The 26555-nt window shown below is 38.0% G+C and overlaps 1 long non-coding RNA gene across 1 annotated transcript; it reads left to right on the top strand.

Moving 5' to 3' along the window:
* Positions 1-42: 42 nt before the first annotated feature.
* LOC128581850 (uncharacterized) lies at positions 43-25719 on the top strand. Its single transcript, XR_008378925.1, has 3 exons — positions 43-509; positions 22894-23009; positions 23835-25719. It is a non-coding gene; the product is annotated as an uncharacterized LOC128581850 (long non-coding RNA).
* Positions 25720-26555: the final 836 nt, after the last annotated feature.

The raw sequence follows: 26555 nt of genomic DNA on the forward strand, positions 1-26555 counted from the left end.
AGGGTTGGAATGGCTCCAAGGACATATAGACCAATTGAAAAGTAGTCCAGCCATCACTGCTTATAAAATTTCCTTTATGGTCTGCACGATGCAAAGCTCTCCCTACTTTTTTCCATATTTTCCAATTTAGTTTCACTTTTCTTTCTGGCTTAAACCAATGACAGTGCTTAGTCACAACTTTAAGTAATTCCCTTAGGCTTCTAGTTTTAACAGGAATTTTAGTGGAAGCAATTAATGCTTTCTGTATGGCTATATATTGATCTTCTAGAGAAGAATTGAGTTGAATACTCATACTATTCCCACCCATGTATCTTGTTAATCTGGAAACATCCCATGTGCTCTGCATGGCCACAGAACTGTTCCAGTTACAGGGTGCTCAAGCCTACCTCAAGCAGCTTCAGCGAAGATCTCTCTGAGGCGTCCTGGCAGAGGCAGCTGTTCTCCAACCTGGCATGCAGAAAGACTTCCTGCTCCTTTGCGATCCCCTTCTCCTGCCAACTATGACAATAGTATGTTTTTCCATTTGTTAACATCTTCAGGTATTTCTTTCTTAGAGTTTCATATTCTCTTTATAGAGATGTTTTACGTCCTTTGTTAGGGAAACTCCCAAATATTTCACCTTCTTTGGCACTACAGTGAAAGGAATAGAGTCCTTGCCTGTTTTTTTTCAGCTTGACTGTTGGTGGTATATATAAAGGCTAAAGAATTATGAGGGTTGATTTTATAACTGAGATCCTGCTGTATTCCTTGATCACTTGTAAGAATTTTTTAGTAGAATCCCTGGGGTTTTTCAGATATACAATCTTATCATCCACGAAGACTGAAAGTTTGATCTCCTCCGATCATACATTGACACCCTTTATATCCTTTTCTTGCCTAATTGCAATGGCCAAGACTTCCAATACAATGTAAAAAAGCAGTGAAGACAATGAGAAATGTTATATGGTTTTTCATTTGAGTAGAAATGATTTCAATTTAACTTTAATCAACAGTATATTGGCTGTGGGTTTGCTCTAGATGGCCTCTATCAGTTTAAGAAATATCCCTTCTATACCAATTTTCTTAAGTGTTCTCATCATGAAAGGATGCTGCATATTATCAAAAGCTTTTTCTGCATCAGTTGATAGAATCATACAATCTTGGTTTTTTATTTCGTTTATGTGATGAATTATAATTATAAATTTACCTATATTGAACCTTCCTTCAAACCCTGTGACAAAACCCACTTTGTCATAGTGTACAATTTGTTTGATATGTTTCTGGATTCTGCTTGCTAAGATCTTATTGAATATTTGTGCATCAATATTCATTAGGGGTATTGGTCTAAAATTTTCTTTTCTTTGGGGGTCTTTACCTGGCTTGGGGATAAAAGTGATGTTCATAGAATGTGTTGGTTAGTATTTCTTCTTTTTCTATATTTTGGAAAATGTTAAGTAATATAGTTCCTATTTAAAGGTTTGGTAGAATTCTGATGTGAAGCCATCTGATCCTGGGCTTTTTATTGTAGCGAGATTTTGTATGGTCGATGTTATTTCAGAACTTGATATTGGCCTATTCAACATTTGCACTTCATTATGCCTAAGTCTAATAAGGTGGTGTGCTTCCACGTATTGGTCTATTTCCTTCAGATTTTCATATTTCTGAGAATAGAATTTCTTGTTATATTCATTAAAGACTTTGAATTTCTGAGAAGTCTGTTGTTATTTCATTTCTGCCATTTCTGATTGATGAAATTAGAGATTTTACTCTTATTTTCCTGGTTAGGTTAGCCAAAGGTTTATCAATTTCATTGACCTTTTCAAAAAGCCAACTTTTTGATTTATTGATCTGTTGTATAATACTTTTGTTTTCAATTTCATTTAATTTTGCTCTAATTTTGCTTTTTTCTTTTCTTCTGCTGTGTTTGGGATTGGAATGTTCTTCCTTTTCCAGTTTCTTGAGATGCCCCATTGAGTTGTTAACTTCCTCTCTTTCTGTTCTGTTGAGGAAGGCTTGCAATGCCATAAATTTCCCTCTTTGGATTGCCTTTGCAAAGGCAGAGGTTCTGGTAATTTGTATCTTCATTATCATTTTGTTCCAAAAATTTGGTAATTTCCTTCTTCATCTCATCTATGACCCAGCTATCATTCAGCATAAGGTTATTTAGTTTCCATGTTTTTGTAGGAGTATGCAGATTCCTGTTGTTATTATACTTTTCTTTGATGATGGTCCGAGACAATGCAAGGGATAATTTCTATTCTTTTAAATTTGCTGAAGTTAGACTTGGGACCTAAGATGTGATCAATTTTGGAGGATGTTACATGGGCTGATGAGACAAATGTGTATTCAGTTTTGTTAGGATGGAATGTTCTGTAGATGTCTGTCAAATTCAATTGTTGAATGATTATGTTTCAGTCTAAAATTTTCTTGTTTAGTTTCTTTTCAGATGATCTATCCAATACCGCAAAAGGGCTGTTAAAATTTCCAAGTATTATGGTGCTGGAGGAAATCAAGTTGCTCATGTCTGTTAGAGTCTCTCTTATAAATTGAGGTGCATTCTGGTTGGGTGCATAAATGTTAATAATTGAAATCTCATGTTGAGTGTGATTCTTAACAAATATGAAGTGACTATCCTTATCTTTCCTTTTATTGGTTTAAAGCCTAATGTATCTGTAAATAAAATTGCAACCCCTGCTTTTTTCTGATATCCATTTGCCTAAATTATTAGTGACTATCCCTTCACCCTTTGTCTATATTTATCTTGTAAGGTAAGATGATGTTCTTGTATTCAGTAGATATCTGGCCTGAGTTTTTATATCCAGTCAGCTGACTTGTGCCTCTTAAGAGGACAATTTAAGCCATTCACATTTATTGAGAGTATTGATAAGCCTGGTAGTATTTTTGGTGTCAAGGCTTTTAAAAGTCCAGTGGACATTTTAAATCTTTTCTCCATTGTGGAAGTTGGCTTTTAGTCAAGAATTTCAGAGTGAGTTTATTTTGGTGGTAGAGCATTGTGCTGGTGCTTATGGAGGATAGATCTGAGAATATCCTGAAGAGCTGGTATGGTTATGGCAAATTTCTTCAATGTGTGTATGTCATTAAAGTATTTAACTTCACCATCATAAATGAAGTTCATTTTAGCTGGGTACAGGATTCTGAGATGAAAGTTGTTTTGTTTTAGGATATTGAAGTTCGATGACCATCCTCTTCTGGCTTGAAAAGTTTCAGTTGAGAGATCTGCAGTCATTCTAATATTCTTCCCCTTATAGCTTATGGTTTTCTTGCGTCTGGCTGCTTGCAGGATTTTCTCCTTCATGTTAACTTTGTTGAAGTTAATTACTATGCTTCTAGAAGATGCTTTATTTGCGTTGACTCATTCTGGGGTTCTGAAACTGTCTGCTATATGAATTTTAGTAACTTTTATCATGCTTGGGAAGTTCTCCTCAATTATCTCTTGGAGTAGAGTATCAGCACCTTTTGGACAATCCTTCTCTTCTTCAAGGATTCATATAAGGTGAATGTTTGCCCTTTTGGAGTGGTCCCACAGTTCTCTCAGGGATGGTTCTTTTTTTCCTCTCCACTTCTCTCTTTCAGCATTTGTAAGAGTTCAAAAGCTTTGTCTTCAATGTCAGAGATTCTTTCTTCTGCCTGCTCTATTCTGTTACTAAGGGATTCTACTGTATTTCTTCGATATTTGAGGGCTGCAAATTCTTGCTTCAATGTGTCAAAATCTTTGGTGATTTTGTCTTTGGATTCATTGAATTCTTGAGAGAACTTTTGAAGTGTTCCTTGAATTTCTAATCCCATCCTTACTTCCATTGGTAATCTTATTTGCAATTCTAATTCTGAATTCGATTTATGATATCTCAGACATTTGTTTATGAATGAGATCTTCTCTTGTGTCTCCTTTGTCATTCCTTGGATTATTCTGATTATTCACATTGCCAGAATATTTCCACTGATCTGCCCCATGATTATTTTTCACCATTTGGCTAGAGAAGCTGGTAAGGTGAAATTGAATTGAGGGCTCTTGGAGTTGTAATTAACCAGTCTTTTACCAAAGAACTGGGACTGGTGATTGTGGTTTTTACCATAGAGTTTTACAAAGATCTCGTTCAGTGCTACAGCCTGAAACCCTGGAGACCTGCATGATGTGGTGAGACTAAGATGGCTCTGACCTGTATTCATCTAGTCTCTGTCCAATCCTACTTAAGCAGCGGCTTCTGGCTCAAATCTCAGCTATGGAGATATATAAGCAACTAAAATACCTTATCCCCACCCCCACAAGCAACAAGTGGAAGAGAAGCATACTTCACTCCCACAAAAACACAAAGTACAATTTTGGTGGGATCCCTGCTGATTGGCCCAGGTCAAGAATTCCAAACCAATTGTCTGGTCAAAACAAACACCGATCAGGTGGGAGAGTTCAAAAGGTCTTTAGCTTTTAGGCAGTGGGGTCCACTCAAAGCTCAAGTGTAACTCACTCTGGTGCTCTGTGGAGTCAGAAAGGCCTGCCAAACAAAATAGTCAAGGGGAACTGGTGCTATCTTCCACACTTTGTACTCTTTCACTACCCAGGCACTGGTACCCCAAGGGGATGTGGCCCAGTTCCCTCCAATGAGCAACTGTGCAAGAGATTTTGCAGTGCCAGAGTCAGAGGGAATTTAATGCCTCATTGGCCAAGTGACTACACTCTGCAACCAACCACCATGGGGACTAGAAGTCTGATTACCTCAGATGCTCAATGGAAACAGAGAAGTGTCCACCTGAGCTCATTCTACACCAGAGATTAACAAAGCAGCAAATGTTTTTCACCCTTAGAGACTCTTCTGTCCCTGCCACTCTGCTTCTCTGGTATCCCTGCATTGAGAGATCTAGCTCCCTCTGGCAGTCCACAGAATTGTGGGGGTGTTTCTTCAAAAATTGACCCTGGCAAGATTGCTCTATTTAAGCTGCTGCTAGGTAAAAGGTGTCTTCACTTGGGATCCCATGCCTCAGTGCTTCCAGATCTTCTCCCCATTGTACAGAGACACATGCCTCTGCCCACTGCTGAGTTGCTGTTTCTTAGAGCCAAGACAGACACCTTTCCCCTTTTGCCTATCTGCACTGTTACCAGACACCTTCCCCCCTTTGCCTATTAACACAGTTACAGCGTAGCTGTGCTACCTCAGACCATGCAATGCCCAGTTTTAACAAAGAACCTTGAATGTTCTGGTCTTTACAGGTTTTGGGCTTCTAGACTGCCAGGCAAGGGGTTGGCCTGGTGTGAACTAGGTGTTCAAAGTGGCAGGGAAAATATTCGTTCAACCTTCATTCCAGACAAAATAATATCCAGGCTTACAGCAGGGACTTTATGAAGAAGGAGTCCCAGCTTCCAGCAACTCGCTCTCATAAGATGAGAGAATAGGACCTCAGATTCACTGCTCACTAGTAGAGATCTCACAGCAAGCAAGCAAGCAATTCTCTTGTGGGAGGGAATAGATACGAATCTGCTTTGGGGTGGGTTCTGTACATAAAATTTGTTTCCTTGGAGTTTCAGCTTGCCTATACAGAGAAGACATGCAATTATCAATCTTGTCTCCCAGGTCAGCTCTCATCATTCTGCTTTCTGGCCGTTATCTCTCCCTCTGGGCAGGAGCTTCTGTTGAAAGATGGTTTCAGTTGGCTTTCATCCCCCACTCCCTTTTGCTCTTATTGAACATAAAAATTGGAGTTATAGAAAATAGCCGACATGAGGTTTTAGCAGAACACAAGGCACATTAACATAAATTGACGAAGTAAATAAACAAAAAACAATCAGACACACAAACACACAAACAATCAAAAAAATACAAACACACACACACAAATATACACAAAAATCTCGAATAACCTGATGTAAGCATTCTCAGCAACCATAAGAGGAAGGGGTGGGCTTGGTGCCCATAGCCCTGCGGCCAGGGTATCAGCCACACACACCAGAGCTGGCGGGCTCAAACCATGGCCATGGCCATGACCCACCAAACAATGACAACCTCAACCAAAAAACAACCTGGCACTGTGCTGTGCACCTGCATCCCCAGCCACTTGGGAGTCTGCGACAAGTGAATCACTCAGCCCAAGAGTGTTAGAGTTTGCCATGAGTTGCAACACCACAACACCCCATGGAAGGCAACCTAGTGAGAGTGTAGGATAAAACAAGTGTGTGTGTGGGTAATCAGAGAAAAACAAACAATAATAATAATAAATAATAATTACATAAATTTTAACAATAACTCCTTTTGTTCCAAGAGAGCTGAGCTAAACATCCCTCCTGTCCACCATCATCCTCCTATAAGCTCTTCTTTGAAGATTTGATAAAATTCTGGTGTGAAGCCATCTGGACCAGAGCATTTTTTAAGTTGTGAGATTTTTTATTTTTTCTTCAATCTCAGTGCTTGAAATTGGTCTTTTCAAGAGATCTATTTCTTCTTGGTTTAGTCTTGAGAGAGGATATTATTCCAGTTATTAATCAATTTCCTCCACATTGTACAATTTCTAGGCATAGAGTTTTTTGTAGTAGTTAGAGATAATCTCTTGTATCTTTGTGGTATCTGTTCTTATTTCCTGTTTATTGCTTCTGATTGAGGTGATTAGAGATTTTGCTTTTCTGTTTCTAGTTAATCTGGCCAGAGGTTAAATATTTTATTTATTTAAAACAACAACAACAACAAAAAAACCCCATCTTTTTGTTTTGTCAATTTTCTGAATGATTATTTTGTTTTCAATTTCATTAATCTCTGATTTAATTCTGGTTAATACTTTTCTTCTGGTGGTTTTGGAATTAGATTGTTTTTCCAATAGAATCTTTTTCCAATTCCATAAGATTGTTCATGAGTTTGTCAATGGACTCCCTTTCTGTTTTTCAAATAGGCATCTAATGCGATACATTTCCCTCTTAGGAGTGCTTTTGTTTTATCCCACAGATTTTGGTAACTTGTGCCTTCATTGTTGTGATGTTTGAGAAATTTAATGATTTCCTCTTTTATCTCTTCTTGAACCTAATTATCATTCAGCTAAAAGTTGTTTAATTTCCATGTCTCTGTGTGGAGTTGTGCATTTTTGTTGTAGTTGAGTTCCACCTTTATTGCCTTGTGGCCTGAGAAGGCATAATTTCTATTCTTTTGATTTTGCTGAGGTTTGATTTGTATCTGAAAATGTGGTCAATTTTGTAGTGTGTACAATGGGCTGATGAGAAAAATGTATATTCTTTAGCTTTGGGATGTTGTGTTCTGTATATGTCTATTAATCCCATTTGTTCTAGGGTCATATTTAAGTCCTTTGTATCTTTGTTAGTTTCTGTTTAGAGGATCTGTCCAGTTCTGTCAAAGGGGTGTTATTGTCCCCAGCTATTATGGTGTAATGGGGATGTCATATGACTCAGACTCTTCAAGGTCTGTTTCATAAATCTGGAAACATTTAAGTTGGGTGAATAAACATTTAAAATTAAAGTATCTTCGTGTTGTATTTTTCCTTTGACCAGTAATAAGTGTCCATTTGGTCTTTCTTTTTTTTTTTTTTTTTTCTTTTTCATTGTTGGAGGATTCATTGAGGGTACAAATAACCAAGTTACATTAATTGCATTTTTGGGGCAAAGTCCCTCTTCTAAATGTTTTCTTCCCCCAAGAGGTGTGCTAAACACCATGACCCACACCCTCTCCCTTCCTTCCCCTTCTCCTATCTTTGTCTTTCTGAACTTTAGTTGCTTTAAAACTGCTTGAATCTGAAAATAAGATTACAACCTCTCCTTTCTTCTTGTTTCCTTTTGCTTTTCCTTTTGGCTTTCCAACCCAAATTTACAATTCTACAGACTGCTTGTCAGACATCCAAGGAAATCTGTAAGCTACTTGAAGACTGCCTCTTCTTCTGTTATTTATTAATTATGAACTACAAATATTTTGATGTATTCTTTACCTTGCTTTTATTGCAGCAGGAGTGTCATAGGCCCTGTGGCCCTGGTCTCGATTACTGCAGGAAGGAATAAGACGTATGTGGATTAGATGTACAAGCTTGCAGGTGGTGGGCTAACATTGATTGCAGGGTATCCACAAGCAACCTTTGCAGTAGCCTTTTATTGACACAGTACAAGACATGCGAGGGGAGTATTAGACAATGATTACGTGCCTAAGGATAGCCATGGGCTGGGGCTCTTTTTTCACAATGAAGAACTCCAGACGAATTGCCCAAGGGTCTGCCCCCCAGCCACAAATCATTTTGCTCAGAGGTTGTCTGGCTCTTGGCATTCTCTACATTTCCCCCCTCTAGTGTGTTAAAGACATTTCTGGATAGGAAAGGAAGAAAGGGCATATAAGTATAACAGAATTACACTAATGGAACTAATCTTGGTATAAGGGAAACTATTGTAGCCAAACTAGGCAGGGGAAAACATGTCCCCTTTGTGCTTATCACCAGCCAACTATGTGCTACGGACTGACCCATAGGACCCATGATGCTTCTATGGGAAGTATTAACCACCACCTGAAGTTATGTTGGGTGGGGAAGGGCTGTACCGAACTCAGATTCTTTCCAAAGAGGAGTATGACTTTAAGTAAAGATCAGATGCCCAACTGAAACAGTTATAAATCCAACAAATGAAATTCTCTTACCTTGGCTTATGCTGATACCAGACTGTTACCTCGAAGCCTGCTGTTCGAGGTCTTTGTTGTCATAATCTTCAAAGGTTTAGAAGATGCATACTAAGCTTACCTGGGGCTTGTTATTCAGCCCAAAATATTGAAATCCTGTATGAATATTACCTCTCTGCATAGAAGCCCCAACTGTCTCTTAGGGAAACAGGATGCTGACACTCTTAACTGCTTCCTGCTGATGATGGACATGGTGATATGGGAGAGGCATCTAGAGTTCCCACAGAGGAGAATTATCCAGGGTTTCTCTATTATGAAATTACCTAGGCTCCAAAAATCAGGGTCCTGTGAATAAAAGAAAAGTTCGTGAAAACAAATTTGTTAAAGCACTGGCAAGGTTTCATGCTTGTGTTGAGGTTTAATCCAGCAGGCTGGTAACTACTACCTCTCTTGATTTTCTGTAATAATATGAGCAAAACCTTGACCCCAAATGCAGTACATAACCAGGCTTCTGACATGTCAGCTTTTCTATAAAAAATAGGTTGTTGTATTGGAGAGGATGATGAATGAATTAGAGATGTCCAGTGGCATTCTTTTCATCATTGCTTGTGGCAGAACCTTCCACTGGTAACACTTGGGAGTCTTCTGCTGATTATAGACAGTAACGGAAAAGGCAAAATGTGGTTGATCTTCAGGATGCAGGTATATGGTAAGAAAAACAATCCTTTAAGTCAATAACATATAAATATCAATTGGAAGGAATTATAGAGGGTAAAAGAAGGCCTAACTGCAGAGGTCCCATGGGTATGATATTTTTTTCCGAGTTTTTATTTTTTATTTTTATTTATTTATTTTATGTTGGGGATTCATTGAGATAGTTTTGTTAACTTTGCGAAGGTCAGTGAGCATTTTCCAATTGCCTGATTTTTTTCTTATCACAAGAACAGGATAATTCCAAGGGCTGGTAGAGGCCTCGATATGTCCTTACTCCAATTGTTCCTGTACTACTAATTTTAAAGCATCCAGTTGTTCCATAGTTAATAGTCACTGCTCCACCCACACTGGATTACTGTTATTCCAGGATAACCTAAGAGCTATTGCACGGAACTGGCCTGTGTGCTAAATTTGACATTTGCAAGGAATTCATATGAGGTGATGGTATGGTTATCACAGCATTCCATTGCTGGAGCAAATCATGACCCCATAGGTTAATAGCAATATTAGCTACATAGGGTCAGATTTAAGCATTCTTCTTATCTGACCCTAAGCAGGTCAAAGACAAAATACTCTGATAGATTGAATCTAGAGTTCTGATGCCAACAAAGTAATATCAAAAACTTGTTTTGGCCATTCTCTAGGCCACTGATTTAGAGCGCCTATGTCTAACAGGCTGGTAAAGGTTTTACCCTTCAGAATAAGAGTCAATTGAGGCCTACACTTATTGACAGACATTTGCCAGAAAACATGGCTTGTGTTACCAGGCTCACCAGTATTTATTTCTCCAGTAGCTTATAACTTAATGTGCGGTAGGAGTAGCAATTGAGCAATCTTTCGTCTGGCCAAAATTTGAGTTGGATGGTTTACTGAGATCATGATCTGTATTTCCCCTAAGTAATTCCCATCAATAACACCTGTGTGGATGAACATTGCCTGAGATGCTAATTCACTTTTCCTGAGCAATAATCCAACAGTACCTGGGAGACGAGGACCACACACTACTGTTCTCAATTCTTTGGCTCCCATGCTAGGAAGAAAAAGGACATTATCATGTGCTGTAAATCCAAAGCAACACTGCCTGAGGTGGCGTGTAAAAGAGACTGAACAAAGTGAAGTTGCTAGTGGATGTGCAGATTTCAGACCTGTATTTTTTGCCTGTGGGCCCCAGGCTGGGCCTTTCTACTAGTTTTCCTGCTATACAGGTGTTCGAAATGAGAGTGGCACTCACTCGCCCAATGGGGTGCTTTCTTACACCTGGGACATACCCAGGGGGGTTCCATTTTCTATAAGTCTTTTGGTCATTGTTTTTTCTATAGATTATTTTCTTTCCAACAGTCTTTTCTCCTATGTCCCAATTTTCTGCAGTTATTTCATCTAGGACGGTACGGACTGACCCCTTCTTTTAAAGCAGAAACAAGTAAATTAGCCTTGTGGGATTCCGTTCCTATATCAGCACATGCCCTTATATATTCCTGTAATGGAGCACTTTGTGCTCCTGAAGGTCAGAAGGCCTTTTGACACTGAGAGTTAGCATTCTCAAATGCTAAAATTTGGAAAAGCATGTCTTTGATCTCTGGGTGGGTAATGGCCTTATCAACTGCAGTTTTTAATCAGGTTAGAAAGTTGGTATAAGTTCCATTCCCCAACTGTATTATCTTAATAAAAGACTTAGAGATCTCTCCTGGAGCCTGAACTTTTCCCCAGGCTCTAAGACAAAACAGCCTTGTCTGGACTACAGCTATGTCATCGTACTGAAGTTGGTTCAGAATCCCCAGCCACTGAACAGACCCAGTTTTCAGTGGCATGTTTTGCCTCAGGGAATGGCTAACAATCCCACTCTTTGTCAGAAATTTATAGCTCAAATTCTTTCTCCCCCTCTAGCTGCAGTATCCACAGATTTACTGTATTCACTACATGGATAGCATTCTTTTGTCTCCTCCTTCCCAAGACATTTTAGATAAAATGCTGAGTCATTTAACTTGTCATTTCACTCAGCACAATTTTGTTGTAGCCCCTGAAAATATTCAACAGACTTATCCCTTGGATTACTTGGGCATGAAAGCTTTCCAAAGTACAGTGCAGCCTCAACACCTTGTGTTGGATACCTCCTGTTTGCAGACTTTGAATGATTTTCAGAAACTTTTAGGTGACATTAACTGGCTGCACCCATCACTTCATATTACAACCCATGAATTACTTCCTTTATTTGACATTTTGCACAGGGGCACCTTCTCCCACTTCTCCCTGTTCTCTTAACTTTTCAGTGTGTGCTGCCCTAACGTTGGTGGAGCAGGCCCTAAAACAGACTCAGGTTACTCGAATAGATTATGCTTCCCTTTTAATGTTTATAGTTTTGAATACTTTTTCATTTCAAACAGGTATCATTAGGCAGAAAGCCACTATTAGAATGGGTGCATTTGCCATCTTCTCAACGTTGTACACTGTACCATTATTTTGAATTAGGAACTCAACTCATCACAGCTGCCCACACATGTGTGTGACAACTGTGTGGAATTGGCCCTCATTTTATTATAGTTCTTTACACCACAGCACAAGTCAGTGAATTATGGCAGTTTAATACTGTCTGGCAACTTGCTTTTGCCATTTTTACAGGTCAGTTTACTTATCATTACCCTGGATCTAAGTTACTTTCATTTTTATGCCAGCACCCTTTGATTTTTCCTTGCCTACGTTCTGCTGTCCCACTTCCTCATGCAGTTCTTGCCCTTACCCATAGTTCCTCTTCTGGCTATGCTGCATTAGCTTTCAATGGTCAAAAAAATTTTTTTTTAATTGTTGGGGATTCATTCAGGATAAAATAAACAAGATTACACTGATTGAATTTGTTAGGCAAAGTCCCTCTTGCAATCCCGTCTTGCCCCTGAATGTGTAGCACACACCAAGGAACCACGCCCCTCCCACCTTCCCTCTCTCTGTCCTTTCTTTCTCCACCCCTCCCTCCTCCTTTCTCTCTCTGCTCTGCCCTTCTCCCACCTCTACCGTCACCTTGTCATTAATTGTCCTCATATTAAAATCGAGTATGTAGGATTCATGCTTCTCCATTCTTGTGATGCTTTACTAAGAATAATGTTTTCCACTTCCATTCAATGAATACAATGAATGTAAAATCTTCATTTTTTTTAATGGCTGAATGGTATTCCATGGTATACATATACCACAGCTTGTTAATCCATTCCTGGGTTGGTGGGCATTTAGGCTATTTCTACATTTTGTTGATAATAAATTGAGCTGCAATAAACAGTCTAGTACAAGTGGCCTTATGATAAAAGGATTTTTTTCCTTCTGGGTAGATGCCCAGTAATGGGATTGCAGGATCAAATGGGAGGTCTAGCTTGAGTGCTTTGAGATTTCTCCATACTTTCTTCCAAAAAGGTTGTACTAGTTTTCAGTCCCACCAGCAGTGTAAAAGTGTTCCCTTCTCTCCACATCCATGCCAGCATCTGCAGTTTTGAGATTTTGTGATGTGGGCCATTCTCCCTGGCGTTAGATGCTATCTCAGGGTGGTTTTGATTTGCATTTCTCTAACAGATATGGATGAGGAACATTTTTTTCATATGTTTGATAGCTATTCATCTATCTTCTTTAGAGAAGGTTCTATTCATGTCTCTTGCCCATTGCTATATGGAATTGTTGGCTTTTTTCATGTGGATTAATTTGAGTTCTCTGTAGATCCTAGTTATCAAGCTTTTGTCTGATTCAAAATATGCAAATATCCTTTCCCATTATGTAGGTTGTCTATTTGCTTTGTTTTTTGTCTCCTTAACTGCACAGAAGTGTTTTAGTTTAATGAAGTCACATTTGTTTATTTTTGTTGTTGCAATTGACATTGCAGTCTTCTTCATGAAGTCTTTCCCCAGGCCACTGTCTTTTAGTGTTTTTCCTATGCTTTCTTTGAGAATTTTTATTGTTTCATGCCTTAAATTAAAGTCCTTTATTCATCTTGAATCAATTTTGGTGAGTGGAGAAAGGTGTGGGTCCAGTTTTACTCTTTGTCATATGGATATCCAGTTCTCCCAATACCATTTATTGAATAGGAGTCTTTACCCCAAGGTATGTCCTTGTTCGGCTTATCAAAGTTTAGGTGGTTGTAAGATGTTACTTTCATTTCCTGGTTTTCTATTCAATTCTAAGTGTTTATGTCTCTATTTTTGTGCCAGTACCATGCTGTCTTGACCACTATGGCTTTGTAGTACAGCCTAAAATCTGATATGATGAAGCCCCCAGCTTTATTTTTATTACTAATAACTGCCATAGCTATACGATTTTTTTCCTGGTTCCATACAAAACGCAGAATCATTTTTTCTAAGTCTTGAAAGTAGGCTGTCAGTATTTTAATAGGAATGGCATTGAATAGGTAGATTGCTTTGGAAAGTATAGACATTTTAACAATTTTGATTTTTCCCAGCCATGAGCACGGTATGTTCTTCCATTTGTTAAAGTCCTCTGCTATTTCCTTTCTGAGGATTTCATAATTTTCTTTATAGAGGTCCTTCACCTCCTTTGTTAGGTACATTCCTAGTATTTCATTTTCTTTGATACTATGGTGAAGGGAGTTGTGTCCTTAATTAGCTTCTCATCTTGACTGTTATTGGCATATACTAAAGTTACTGACTTGTGGACCTTGATTTTATATCCTGAGACATTACTGTATTTTTTGATGACTCCCAGGAGTCTTGTTGTTCAGTTTTTGGGATTATCCAAGTAAAAGATCTTGTTGTCAGCAAAGAGGGAGAGTTTGACCTCCTCTGCTCCATCTGGATTCCCTTTATTTCCTTGTCTTGCCTAATTGTTTTGGCTAGAACTTCTAGCACTATGTTGAATAGTAAAGGTGACAGAGGACAGCCTTGACTGGTTCCAGTTCTAAGAGGAAAAGCTTTCAGTTTTACTCCACTCAGTAAAATATTAGCTGTGGGTTTGTCATAGATAGCTTCAATCAGTTTCAGATATGTGCCATTTATGCCTATACTCTTCAGTGTTCTAATTAGAAAAGGATGCTGGATTTTATCGAATGCTTTTTCTACATCTATTGGGAGGATTATATGATCTTTATTTTTGCCTCTGTTAATATGGTGGATAATGTTTATGGACTTGAGTATGTTAAAGCAGCCTTGCATCCCTGGGATAAAAACTACTTAATCATGATGTATGACTTTTTTAATGATAAGCTGTAATCTATTGGCTAGAATTTTGTTGAGAATTTTTACTTCTATATTCATGAGTGAAATTGGTCTGAAAGTTCTTTTCCAGTTGGGTCTTTTCTAGGATTTGGTATCAGGGTGACATTTGCTTCATAGAACGTGTTGGGGAAGATTCCTTCTTCCTCAATTTTTTGGAATAATTTCTGCAGTAGAGGAATAAGCTCTTCCTTGAAGATTTGATAGAATTCTGGTGTGAAGCCATCTGGACCAGGACATTATTTTGCTGGAAGCTTTTTTTATTGTTTCTTTAATCTCAGTGCTCGTAATTGGTCTGTTCATGAGCTGTAATTCTTCCTGGCTAAGTCTAGAGAGAGGGTGTGATTTCAAATATTGATCCATTTCCTTCACATTGTCAGATTTCTGGGCATAGAGTTTCTGGTAGTATTCAGAGATGATCTCTTGTATCTCTCTGGGATCACTTGTTATTTCACCTGTATCACTTCTTATTGAGGTTACTTGAGATTTTACTTTTTAATTTCTAGTTAGTCTGGCAATGGTTTATCTATTTTATTCGTTTTTTTCAAAAAAACCAACTCCTTGTTTCATTAATTTTCTGAATGATTCTTTTGTTTTCAGTTTCATTGATCTCTGATTTGATTTTGGAGATTTCTTTTTTTCTACTGGGTTTAGGCTTAGATTGTTCTTTTTCCAATTCCACAAAATGGCTTGTGAGTTTGTTGATGCACTCTCTTTCTGTTTTTCTAACATAGGCATCTAAAGCAATATGTTTTTTCTTCTCAAAACTGCTTTTGCAGTATTCCAAAGGTTTTGGTAGCTTGTGTCTTCATTGTTGTTATGCTCAAGGAAATTAATGATTTCCTGTTTTATTTCTTCCTGCACCCATCTGTCATTCAACAGAAGTTTGTTTAATTTGCATGCCTTTGTGTGGGGACGAACGTTTTTATTAGAGTTCAGCTGCACCTTTAGTGCCTTGTAGTCTGAGAAGATACAAAATAAAATTTCAATTCTTTGGATTCTGTTGATATTTGTTTTGTGTCACAGGATATGATCAATTTTGGAGAATGTTCCATGGGATGATGAAAAGAATGTATATTCTTCATTTTGGGGATGGATGTTCCATATATGTCTATCAAACACAGTTGTTCTAGGGCAGGGGTCGTCAAATTGTGGCCCACGGGCCACATGAGGCAATGTGATTGTATTTGTTCCCTTTTTTTTTTTTTACTTCAAAATAAGATATGTTCATTGTGCATAAGAATTTGTTCATAGTTTTTTTTTTTCTTTTTAACTACAGTCCAACCCTTCAACGGTCTGAGGGACAGTGAATTAATCCCCTGTTTAAAAAGTTTGAGGATGCCTGTTCTAGAGTTTCATTTAAATCCTTTATATCTTTGTTAAATTTCCGTTTAGAGGATGTGTCCAGTTCTGTAGTTGGAGTGTTAAAGTTTTCTGTTATTATGGTATTATCAGATATCATATTGCTCAGACTGAGTAAGGTCTGTTTCAAGAAACTGGGAGCATTTAAATTGGGTGTATAAATATTTAGAATCGAAACGTCTTCTTGTTTTATTTTTTCCTTGACCAATATAAAGTAACCATCTTCTTTTTTAACTTTAGTTGCTTTAAATCCACATATATCTGAAAATAAGATTGCAACTCCTTTTTTCTTCCGAATTCCATTTGCCTGAAAAATTGTCTTTCAACTTTTGACTCAGAGTTTTAATTTGTCTTTTGAAGCCAGGTGTGTTTCCTGCAGACAGCAAATTGATGGCTTGTGTTTTTTTAATCCAGTCAGCCAATCTATGTCTCTTCAGTGGGAATTCAAGCCATTAACATTTATTGAGATAATTGATAAGTGTGGTAGTATTCTATTCATCTTATTTTGTGAGAGTCCATTGCTTAGTTTTATCTTTTGCATCATTGTGGAAGTTAGGTTCTGTCCAATTTCTGAGTTCTTTGTTGCTGATCCATTGTGATGGTCAGTGTGTAGAACAGGTTGAAGTATTTCCTGTAGAGCTGGTCTTGTTGTGGTGAATTTCCTCAATGTTTGTATATCTGTAAATGATTTGATTTCTCTATCAATTTTAAAGCTTAGCTTAGCAGGATATAGAATTGTGAGCTGCAAATTGTTCTGTTTAAGTAGGTTAAAGGTAGATGACCATTGTCTTCTTGCTTGGAAAGTTTCATTAGCGAAGTCTGCATCACTCTGTTAAATTTGCCCCTGTAGTTTCATTGGCACTTATACCTGGCAGCCTGTAGAATCTTTTCTTTTGTCTTGACTTTGGACAGGTTTATCACAATGTGTCTTGGAGAAGCTTGGTTAGAGTTGAGACAACCTGGGGTCAGATATCCCTCTGAAAGGAGTGTGTCAGAATCTTTGGTGGTATTTGGAAAATTTTAATTTATAATATTCTCTAGTATGGCTTCCATTCCTCTGGGGCATTCTGCTTCCCCTTCTGGGATTCCTATAACTCGTATGTTGGAACGCTTCATAAGGTCCTATAATTCTGACAGTGAACATTCTGCTTTCTCTCTCTTCTTTTCTGCCTCTTTAGCTATCTGAGTTATCTCAAGTACTTTGTCCTCTACCTCCAAAATTCTTTCTTCTGCATGGTCTAACCTGTTGCTGATACTTTCTATTGCATCTTTAAGTTCCCTAATTGACTGCTTCAGTTCTTTCAGCTCTGCTATATCCTTTCTATATTCTTCATATCGTTCATCTCTTATTTGATTCTGTTTTTGGATTTCCTTTTGGTTATTTTCCACTTTATTAGCAGTTTCCTTCATTGTTTCCATCATTCCCTTCATTGTTTTTATCATGTGTATTCTAAATTCCATTTCTGTCATTCCTAACATTTCTCTGTAGGTGGAATCTTCTGCAGAATCTACCTCATGGTCACTTGTAGGGGTTGTTCTGGAGTGGTTCTTCCCATTGCCAGGAGTTGTCTGCTGATTCTTCCTCATGAGTGATTTCTTTTATCAGTTTACTTGCCTAATTTTTTCTCACTTTCTCTTGCTCTTTAAGTTCCCATGCCTGTGGACTAGCATTTCAATTAGTCCTTTTGGTACAGGACCAGAAGGATAAGAAGGTTGAAGAGCAGGAAGGGATAAAATAATGAAAGAAAGAAAAGAAAAGAAAGGAGAGAGGGTGGGTAAAATGGATCATTGACAAAGAGAACAGAGGCACAGAAATGGGAGGCAGAGCAATATAGGTGTATAATAGGGTACTTTGATGCAACCTTAAAAAAACCCAAACACCTGGAGGTGCCGGGTTGGGTGGTTCCCTTGACGTCATAAGCTCTTTGCTAGCCTGATTGGACAAAGTCCCCCACCTCCACCAAGTTGAGAGAAAAGACAAAAATGCTAGTAATAAAACCAAAACAAGCAAACAGAAAATTTGTATGCAATAAAATTGGGGAATTAACCAAATAATAGGGGTAGAAACACGAGCAAAAATTAAGTTCTAATTATTGAAAAAGGCAACAATGAGAAATTGTATGTAAACTAGAAAAATGGAGAAAGAAAAGACAAAAAAAAGAAAAGAAAAATCTATAGGGATGTCGCGGACCGCCAGTCGTTGGGCCTCAGTTCGAGGGCGTTCAGGGCGAACGTTACAGGTTGATTGAAAGGTCGACGCAGGATGAATTGACAGACTACTACACACCACGGGTGATGAAGAAAGTAGCTGCACTTTATTGATTTTTAAGTCTGGTATTTATACATTTTCTTTCCAGGGTTAAAACAATGTAATCATTATTTTGCTTATGCTTGTAAATTATCTTTGTGCCTCCAATATGTGGTTTATCATGCATTATATGTTTTCAAGGTTTTGTTCTTTGGAGGGAGGTGGTTTATTTTTTCAAGGTTTTTGTTCTAGGGAAGTGGTTTCATTAGTAACACCTGGTTGCTTCCCCTTATCTAGGAATGTCAAGGCTTGTAACTTCTCTTAGTTCTGTAATTGTTCTCAGTTTCTTATGATCTCTTTTAAAAACAGCTGAACATATTCTTTTATGTATAATGCTTGACTACTTCTATATATTTTTACTCTAATTAGTAACTATATTTTGATTCATAGTTAATTGTTTATTAAACATTAAACTACTCTATTGATTTGTGTTACATATGAAAATTAGTGAAGTAAGATGTTTTTCTAAGTAAAGTTTTATTGCAGATGGTGATAATGCATGTTGTGTTAGAGAAAAGTTTTTCTGTGAGAGGCACCGTGGATGGTGGGTGTGCATATCGTGATGGAACATTTTGTTTGCCGTTTTCTGCATTCTCTCAATACATTGTCTCAATTCACTGACATTCATGGTGGGAGGTGCTCCCTTGGAGACATTAAGTCTCCTTTGGTTATATGAGATTATGGACAAGTAAGTCATTGTGTTTATCCTCAGTTCCTTAAAACAATCAGGCATTTAAACTTGACAAACAGGTTTTAGACAGGTTTTAGGCTTTTATGCCGCACCTCATGAGTTCCTACGTTCACTAAAAGGCATGCTAGGCAACTTATGCGCTGCTGTTGCAAGCCAGGGGGACTGGGGGTAACGCTCCGGGGAGCACAGACCGCCTAACCACGTACTTTACAACGCGGACAGAGCCATCCCACCACGGCCAGATGCCGGGGGTGCGGCATTTCCCCCTTTTTTGTTAATGAAACGTAGTTTAAAGAGGTCTTGGCGAACAGCCTTTAAGGAGGAAAAGACACAACGAAGGAGACATGGTAACAGTAAGACAACACAGAATATCAGGCATCCAATAATGACAATAAACACAATGTACTGAACTCAGGATAAAGGACTTAAAGATTTAAGATTGTCAGAGAGTGACTGAGCCAGTGTATCGAGAGACGTATCAGGTAGATGGGCTTCACTGATGGCAGTGATATCCTTTTGAAGGGTATGTAAGTCATGTGTAATGTCATTATCCTTCCACACACCTTGCAAATGTGCCTTTGTCTTGTTCCAAGGAGTAGAAAGATTGTAAGGTAAAGGTGTAACACAAATGGTTTGAAAGGCTGAGTGACATTTAGTCTGTAGTTTATGTTGTATGAATTTTATATTTTGTCCTAAAGCTAATACTACTTTTTTTAAAATATTTAATTTGGTTTCTAGTTTATTATTAATGTTGGCTTGTGTTAGTAAGGTTAATGTTATGTTATTGTTTAAAGTGTTGACAAAGTGTGTTGTATGTACTTGTTGTATTAAAGCTGTGGTGGCTACAGCAAAAGTAGTGACAATAGAAATTAAAGTTGCAATGTCTAAAATTAATGTTGTTACAAATTTTTTAGGTCTGATTAATTCATTAACTGTTTGTAAAACTTGGAGAGTAGAATTATCATACTATGGATTGTCTTACAGATCTACAGGTAACATTACATATGAAGGTTTTTTTTTACAATTAACATAACATTCAGCAATCTATTATTTACATGAAATATATCAGAAGAAGCAATACAATTGGTTATTTTTACAAGTTAAAAGATTTTAAAGGAAATACATAGTCAACTGGATCACATGTAAATTCTTTCACAAATTCTCTTTTATGAGTTTTATTTAACTTGTACAGACCATCTACAAACATTCTAAACTTTCTTGAACTTTTGTTCTGCCTTTTACTTTCTTACATAACTATTCTGTTTCAGGACAAAATTTATCACACAAGATTCTTTCTTTATACAATGCCATTCTCCTTTCTGTTTAATTTCTCTTACTTTCAAAAACTCACTTTTCACCAAACAGGATTCCAGTTTACCATGAAGTCACTTATTCACTCAGCCAAACTGATAATTACAAGGTTTAAAAGGCAAGAATCTTATCCATTGACAAAGATTTAGTTTGTAAAAATATTTTTCTTATTTATATAAATTACTAGTGGCAAAGAGTCAATAATAAAGGTTCTAAACCTCACCCTTGGGATTTCGTCAGTGCTGCTGTCTGGGGGCTGTAACACTTGGGAGGCAGGCCCGCCCCACGAAGGGCAGGGGGGCCCTCAGCTTCCTTCCCCGCTGGGTCTTTTCAGCCGTCTTGGAGTCAGTGGAAATGTGTCGGGTGCCGGTGGTTTTGTTTGCTATCGGCGAGTGTACTTTTATTTTCTCTAAGCGGCGGGTGAGATCTTGCAGCAGCCGCTGGCGTCTTCTTTTGCGTTGTCTTTTCTGAATCTGAGTTAACTACTCCTGGAATAACTTCAAAGTTTTTAGTATAATTTGAACTTCTCTCAATTATAATTTCAACTGTCCCCGGCAAAAGTTGCCCTTTTACTGCAGTGGGGATTAAAGTAACACCATCTCATTTGGATAATAAGACATTCCTTTCACTTGTTAAATTTAAACCTGCACTTTCAGGAGTGCCCCGTGAAAGGTCATGAATAGTAAATTCAGGGGCTTGAGGATTTAAAGTAGATAAGGGCTGTGTTTTACAAGCTACAGCCTGCTCTCCCTTGGGGCCTGGGCTGGGAGAATGTCCCTTTTACTAGTTTTTTGATCTCCGTACGTCCTGATCCTCAGCATCAGTGTCACCCTTGTCATTCAAGGGGGTTCCATTCTTATGAAATTTTGATTTGTATTCATTTCTCCAATGTCTGTCCTTCTTACAGCGAGGGTATAAGCCGGGTGGTTCCCCCCTCGGCTTATTGGCATGGGACTGTTTACAGTCCTTCTGCATATGTCCTGGCTTGCCACAATTGTAGCAAGTGTTAGTAGGAGCTGTTGGCCCCTTGCCTCCTTTATTGAAGGAGTTTTTCACATATGAGCTAAATTTCTGCCCTTGCATTGCTGTAGCATAAGCCATACCCTGGGCTATAGCTGGTGAGGCATCCATGCATGCTTCTAACTGTTTGAGCAACAGTGATGTGCCCTCAGACGGGGGGAGCATTTTGTTAATGGCTTCTTCCAGCCTTGAAATAAAGTCTTGGTACGGCTCCTCCGCACCTTGCTTAATAAGAAAATGTATAAGCTCCTCCAACCGTTTGAGGGACACATTGAACCCATTTTTAACTAACAAATGCTGTAACATGACACTGAATATACGTTCCTCTTTGATCAATGCGTGCCTCATGGTACCTGTTGATTACTCACACTTAACCGGTCAGCCTTTACCGGCGGGACTGCAGTTCCCTGGTGAGAGTCGCCTTCAATCTGAAAAGAGAGAAAGAAAGAAAAAGAAAGATCACCTGTCCTTCAGGTCCCTGTTCGGGCGCCAGCTGTCGCGGACCGCCAGTCGTTGGGCCTCAGTCCGAGGGCGTTCAGGGCGAACGTTACAGGTTGATTGAAAGGTCGACGCAGGATGAATTGACAGACTACTACACACCACGGGTGATGAAGAAAGTAGCTGCACTTTATTGATTTTTAAGTCTGGTATTTATACATTTTCTTTCCAGGGTTAAAACAATGTAATCATTATTTTGCTTATGCTTGTAAATTATCTTTGTGCCTCCAATATGTGGTTTATCATGCATTATATGTTTTCAAGGTTTTGTTCTTTGGAGGGAGGTGGTTTATTTTTTCAAGGTTTTTGTTCTAGGGAAGTGGTTTCATTAGTAACACCTGGTTGCTTCCCCTTATCTAGGAATGTCAAGGCTTGTAACTTCTCTTAGTTCTGTAATTGTTCTCAGTTTCTTATGATCTCTTTTAAAAACAGCTGAACATATTCTTTTATGTATAATGCTTGACTACTTCTATATATTTTTACTCTAATTAGTAACTATATTTTGATTCATAGTTAATTGTTTATTAAACATTAAACTACTCTATTGATTTGTGTTACATATGAAAATTAGTGAAGTAAGATGTTTTTCTAAGTAAAGTTTTATTGCAGATGGTGATAATGCATGTTGTGTTAGAGAAAAGTTTTTCTGTGAGAGGCACCGTGGATGGTGGGTGTGCATATCGTGATGGAACATTTTGTTTGCCGTTTTCTGCATTCTCTCAATACATTGTCTCAATTCACTGACATTCATGGTGGGAGGTGCTCCCTTGGAGACATTAAGTCTCCTTTGGTTATATGAGATTATGGACAAGTAAGTCATTGTGTTTATCCTCAGTTCCTTAAAACAATCAGGCATTTAAACTTGACAAACAGGTTTTAGACAGGTTTTAGGCTTTTATGCCGCACCTCATGAGTTCCTACGTTCACTAAAAGGCATGCTAGGCAACTTATGCGCTGCTGTTGCAAGCCAGGGGGACTGGGGGTAACGCTCCGGGGAGCACAGACCGCCTAACCACGTACTTTACAACGTGGACAGAGCCATCCCACCACGGCCAGATGCCGGGGGTGCGGCATTGGGAAAAGGTTGAAAATAAAAAACAAAACAACAAAAACAAACAAACAAAAACAAAAAACACACAAAAAAACAAAGTAGTATATATATATATATATCTTGTATATATATCTTGTTGAATGTTGTCTGGGCAACAGGTGATCTTCTGGAGTATGAGATGTTAACCACAATGCTGATATGACTGGAGGCCTCTGCTGATTTCTCAAACCCTGGAGGGTGGAGACCCTAAATATCTCTTCAGCCCTCTTAAAAGGTACCTTAAACTTCTAAACTCGGCAAGGCAGACGTTTTCCCAGGAAAGTGCTTGTCACTGGGATCACTGCTGAAGTGCCTATCCACTTACCCAGTGTGCCACAACCAGTCTCACTCTGCCCCAAAGGGTTAAGGCTTTAAGGCAGCTCAGTCCCCACCTTTAGGCTGCTCAGTCACTAGATTACTATCTCCCACACAATCCTTGCTCTGCAACTCTGAGGCTGGAGCTTGCTGGGGCACTTCTCTCACAATGGCTCCACACGGCCCACATCCAAACACTATTAACTCTGTACAGCTCAATGGCTCAGTCTGGGGCCCTAGACAATGACCAAAGTTCTTTGCACTTTTGCCCAAGTTCTCCCAAGGCAGTTCAACTGAGTGCCAAGTCCAAAAACACCAAAACAGCTCACATGTAAGACTTTCTAGTTTGCAGTCTCACTGATGCTGTACTTAGAGCTGATGGGAGGATTAGACTGTACAAACACACGCAACCACTTGCCAGTTTTCCACTGATTTTGTCCTCCTCTTGGGGTCCAGAAGTCTCTCACTGACTCCCTGTGTCCTCAAAGGTTTGATTACAGGCATAACCCACCAGCCAGAGGTGCCTGGAGTCTTATCTCCCCAGACTCACCATTCCCAGTAGGAAGGAAGCTGTTACTCGGCTGCCATCTTGCTCCAGTCCTGTAAATGGTCAAACTTTTAAATGTTATACTTCTCTTTCCTCTGCCCAAAGACTTGAATTAATTGCAGCACAAGTAGCCTTTCAAAAATCTTTTCATCCTTTAAATCTTTATACTGATAGCGATTTGGTTTTTCTGTGTTGTAGGTTTTCGAGGAAGCCACCATTGGCCCTTCAGTGGATTCAGCTCTTCAAGCACTTTTGTTACAGGTTCAGTAGACTTTCCATGCCTGACCTGCCCCCTATGATGTTGGTCACTTTTGTTGGTCATACTGCTTTGCCTGGGTCTTTAGATGAAGGCAATGTCCTAGCTGATTCTCTCTGTCGTGTGGACTTGGTTATATTGTCTATGACTGATAAGGCCCAAGCTTCTCATGCAGTTCATCATCAAAAGGCATGTACCCTGTGTCTTCAGTTTGGTATTTAGTGAGAAGAATCCAGACAGATTATGAAGCAATGTTCTTATTGCTTATCTCATGTTCCAGCACCCCATTATGGGATTAATCCTCGAGACCTTTTGTGCCTAGCACATGCTTATCAGCATTAGGTGTTCAGATATCATTTTCTTTTCTTTTTTCTTTTTTTTTTACTTTCTATTTTTTATTAAGTCTTTTGTACATAGATTATAACAGATATCATTTTCATTGAGAATAAAATTTCTTAGTGAGCTTTCTAACAGCTGAGATAAAAATTGATCATCTTTTTTTTCTGAGACCAAGTATCACTATGTCACCCTTTGTAGAGTGCCATGGTTTTACAGCTCCCAGCAACCTCAAACTCTTGGACTTAAGTGAACTTCATAATGGTGACATTTTATATTATTAAAGAACAATGATTCTCTTGCCTCTTCCTTTTAAGTAAAAAAAATTGATAATCTTGTAACAGGAGACATCCCATGGGCCATTTAATAATAAGCAAGCAAAGTTTATTTGAAGCCTAGCTTTTGTTCACTCAGAAAACCTTAGGGAAGCTTTTGAAACAGGAATTACAGATGACACTCATCAATAGAAGAGTGTCCTGTGAGTTGGTATAACCTAGTTAAATACTGCCCCTTTATTGGGAATCTTTCAAACCTTTTTTGCTGAAACTCTAATTTCTCGAATGTTATTGTTTACCCAAATGTGTATTGTGAAAGAGGGATTAGGCAAATTTAAGAGATTGCTTTAATACTGGACATATAATGCAAGGTTTGGTAATATTTCCCATGCATAGATGATCATGGAAAATTTGTGTTGAGGTATATACATCTTGCAGGTATTATTTGAAATCCAGTGAAAGAAATGTTGATTTAGGGGTAATAATTTAGATCATTAACTCAATAAAAATATTGAAAATGTTTACTATTATAACTTAGGGTGGGGGATACAGCAATATTAATAATAGATGCTGCCTCGCCCAACAAGAAGCTCTTGGTTTAGATGAGAAACAGTAAAATAATTAAAATATACTATGGTAAATGCTTGTGACAGAAGCAAAGATTCTTGAAAGCAGTAAATGTCTGAATTGAGTTTTGGAGGTCACCTGAGTTTATGTGATGAGGCAGATGAGAGGTGTTTCCAAGGGAAGGGAGTGGCACATTGGAAAGCACTAAGTACTAAGAAGGAAGGGGCTACTTTTTATTTATTTTCTGTATTATGTGTAAAATTTTTGGACGTTGGATAAGGTTTTCCACTTATTAAAGTGTGTAATTTTGTCAAGTATCATATTAATTGTTTTTGCTGTATTACAGAAGGACACCACATCACTCTTCCTTGCTTTGAAAAAATCCATCCAAATGTGGTGGAACTTTTAATTAAGAATAAAGTGAATATACATCTAGTTGATGGATATCAGAGTTATAGCAATTAGTTCTTTTTTTAAAACCTGAGTGGTGTTCTATAGTGGGTATAGTCATTTTCCTCAGAAATGTTAAATAAATAATAAAATCTTCTCATAATTATTGGGATATAGTGAAAAATATCAGCACATATCTTCAGTTAGATCAATATTCTTTAAAGAAAATAACTTGAAGCAAAGACTCACTGAGTTATTCAAAAAACAAAATGAATCCCAGTTCCTACTTATGGGAAACAGAGCATTTTAAGGAAAACTATATTATCAACAGAGGTTGAAAAATACTATGAAAGAGTGAAAAGTTCATATTAAGTCATAGAAAACTACAAGTTTAAGTCCACATTTCATAAAACTAACTAAAGCCTGTCAGCTAATATATCACCAAAATACCAAATTACAAACAAGTATCAGTCAATATTGAAAGAAAAGATAAATCCTTCTGTATACTGTCCTTCATATTGCTTAGTGAAAAAACTACATAACCATGGGAAATACCAAGAAGAGGTTTTTTTTGCATGTTTTTCCCCAGTTTTTAATATTTAAACCAGAATCTCTTTATTTCTCAGTTTGAGACAGTTCGTGAGAGGTAGACTTGCCTAGGCATCAATTTTAGGAGATCTCTGAGAAAACCAGATTAACAATAAGTATGATGAAGTAGGAAAGAAGGAAGAACAAATAATTAACTGATTATCCTAATCTGGCAGAAGCAGCCACTTAGGGAAGAGTCTAAACTCTGCTCTCAAGACTAGAATCTCCTGATGGAAAGGTGGGAGAGAAGGACCTTATAAGTTGAAGGGAAAAAAATTGACCTTCAACAAATTCAGTATTATCAGAAATATTTACCATCAACACATAAAAGAAGCTGTACTCTCTCATCCTTCTTTGAAAGTATCAATATTTAAACAGAAACCTTAGACAATTGAGCTATTTCAAAATATGCTAATTTAGGAAATGCTTAAGTTTCCAAACTTGAAAAATTGAACTCTTACATATGTCAATGTTAAAACAAATGCATTTCCAATATTTTGAAAATAA

Source organism: Nycticebus coucang, chromosome 3 (genome assembly GCF_027406575.1).
Source record: "Nycticebus coucang isolate mNycCou1 chromosome 3, mNycCou1.pri, whole genome shotgun sequence".
NCBI classification, from domain to species: Eukaryota; Metazoa; Chordata; class Mammalia; order Primates; family Lorisidae; genus Nycticebus; species Nycticebus coucang.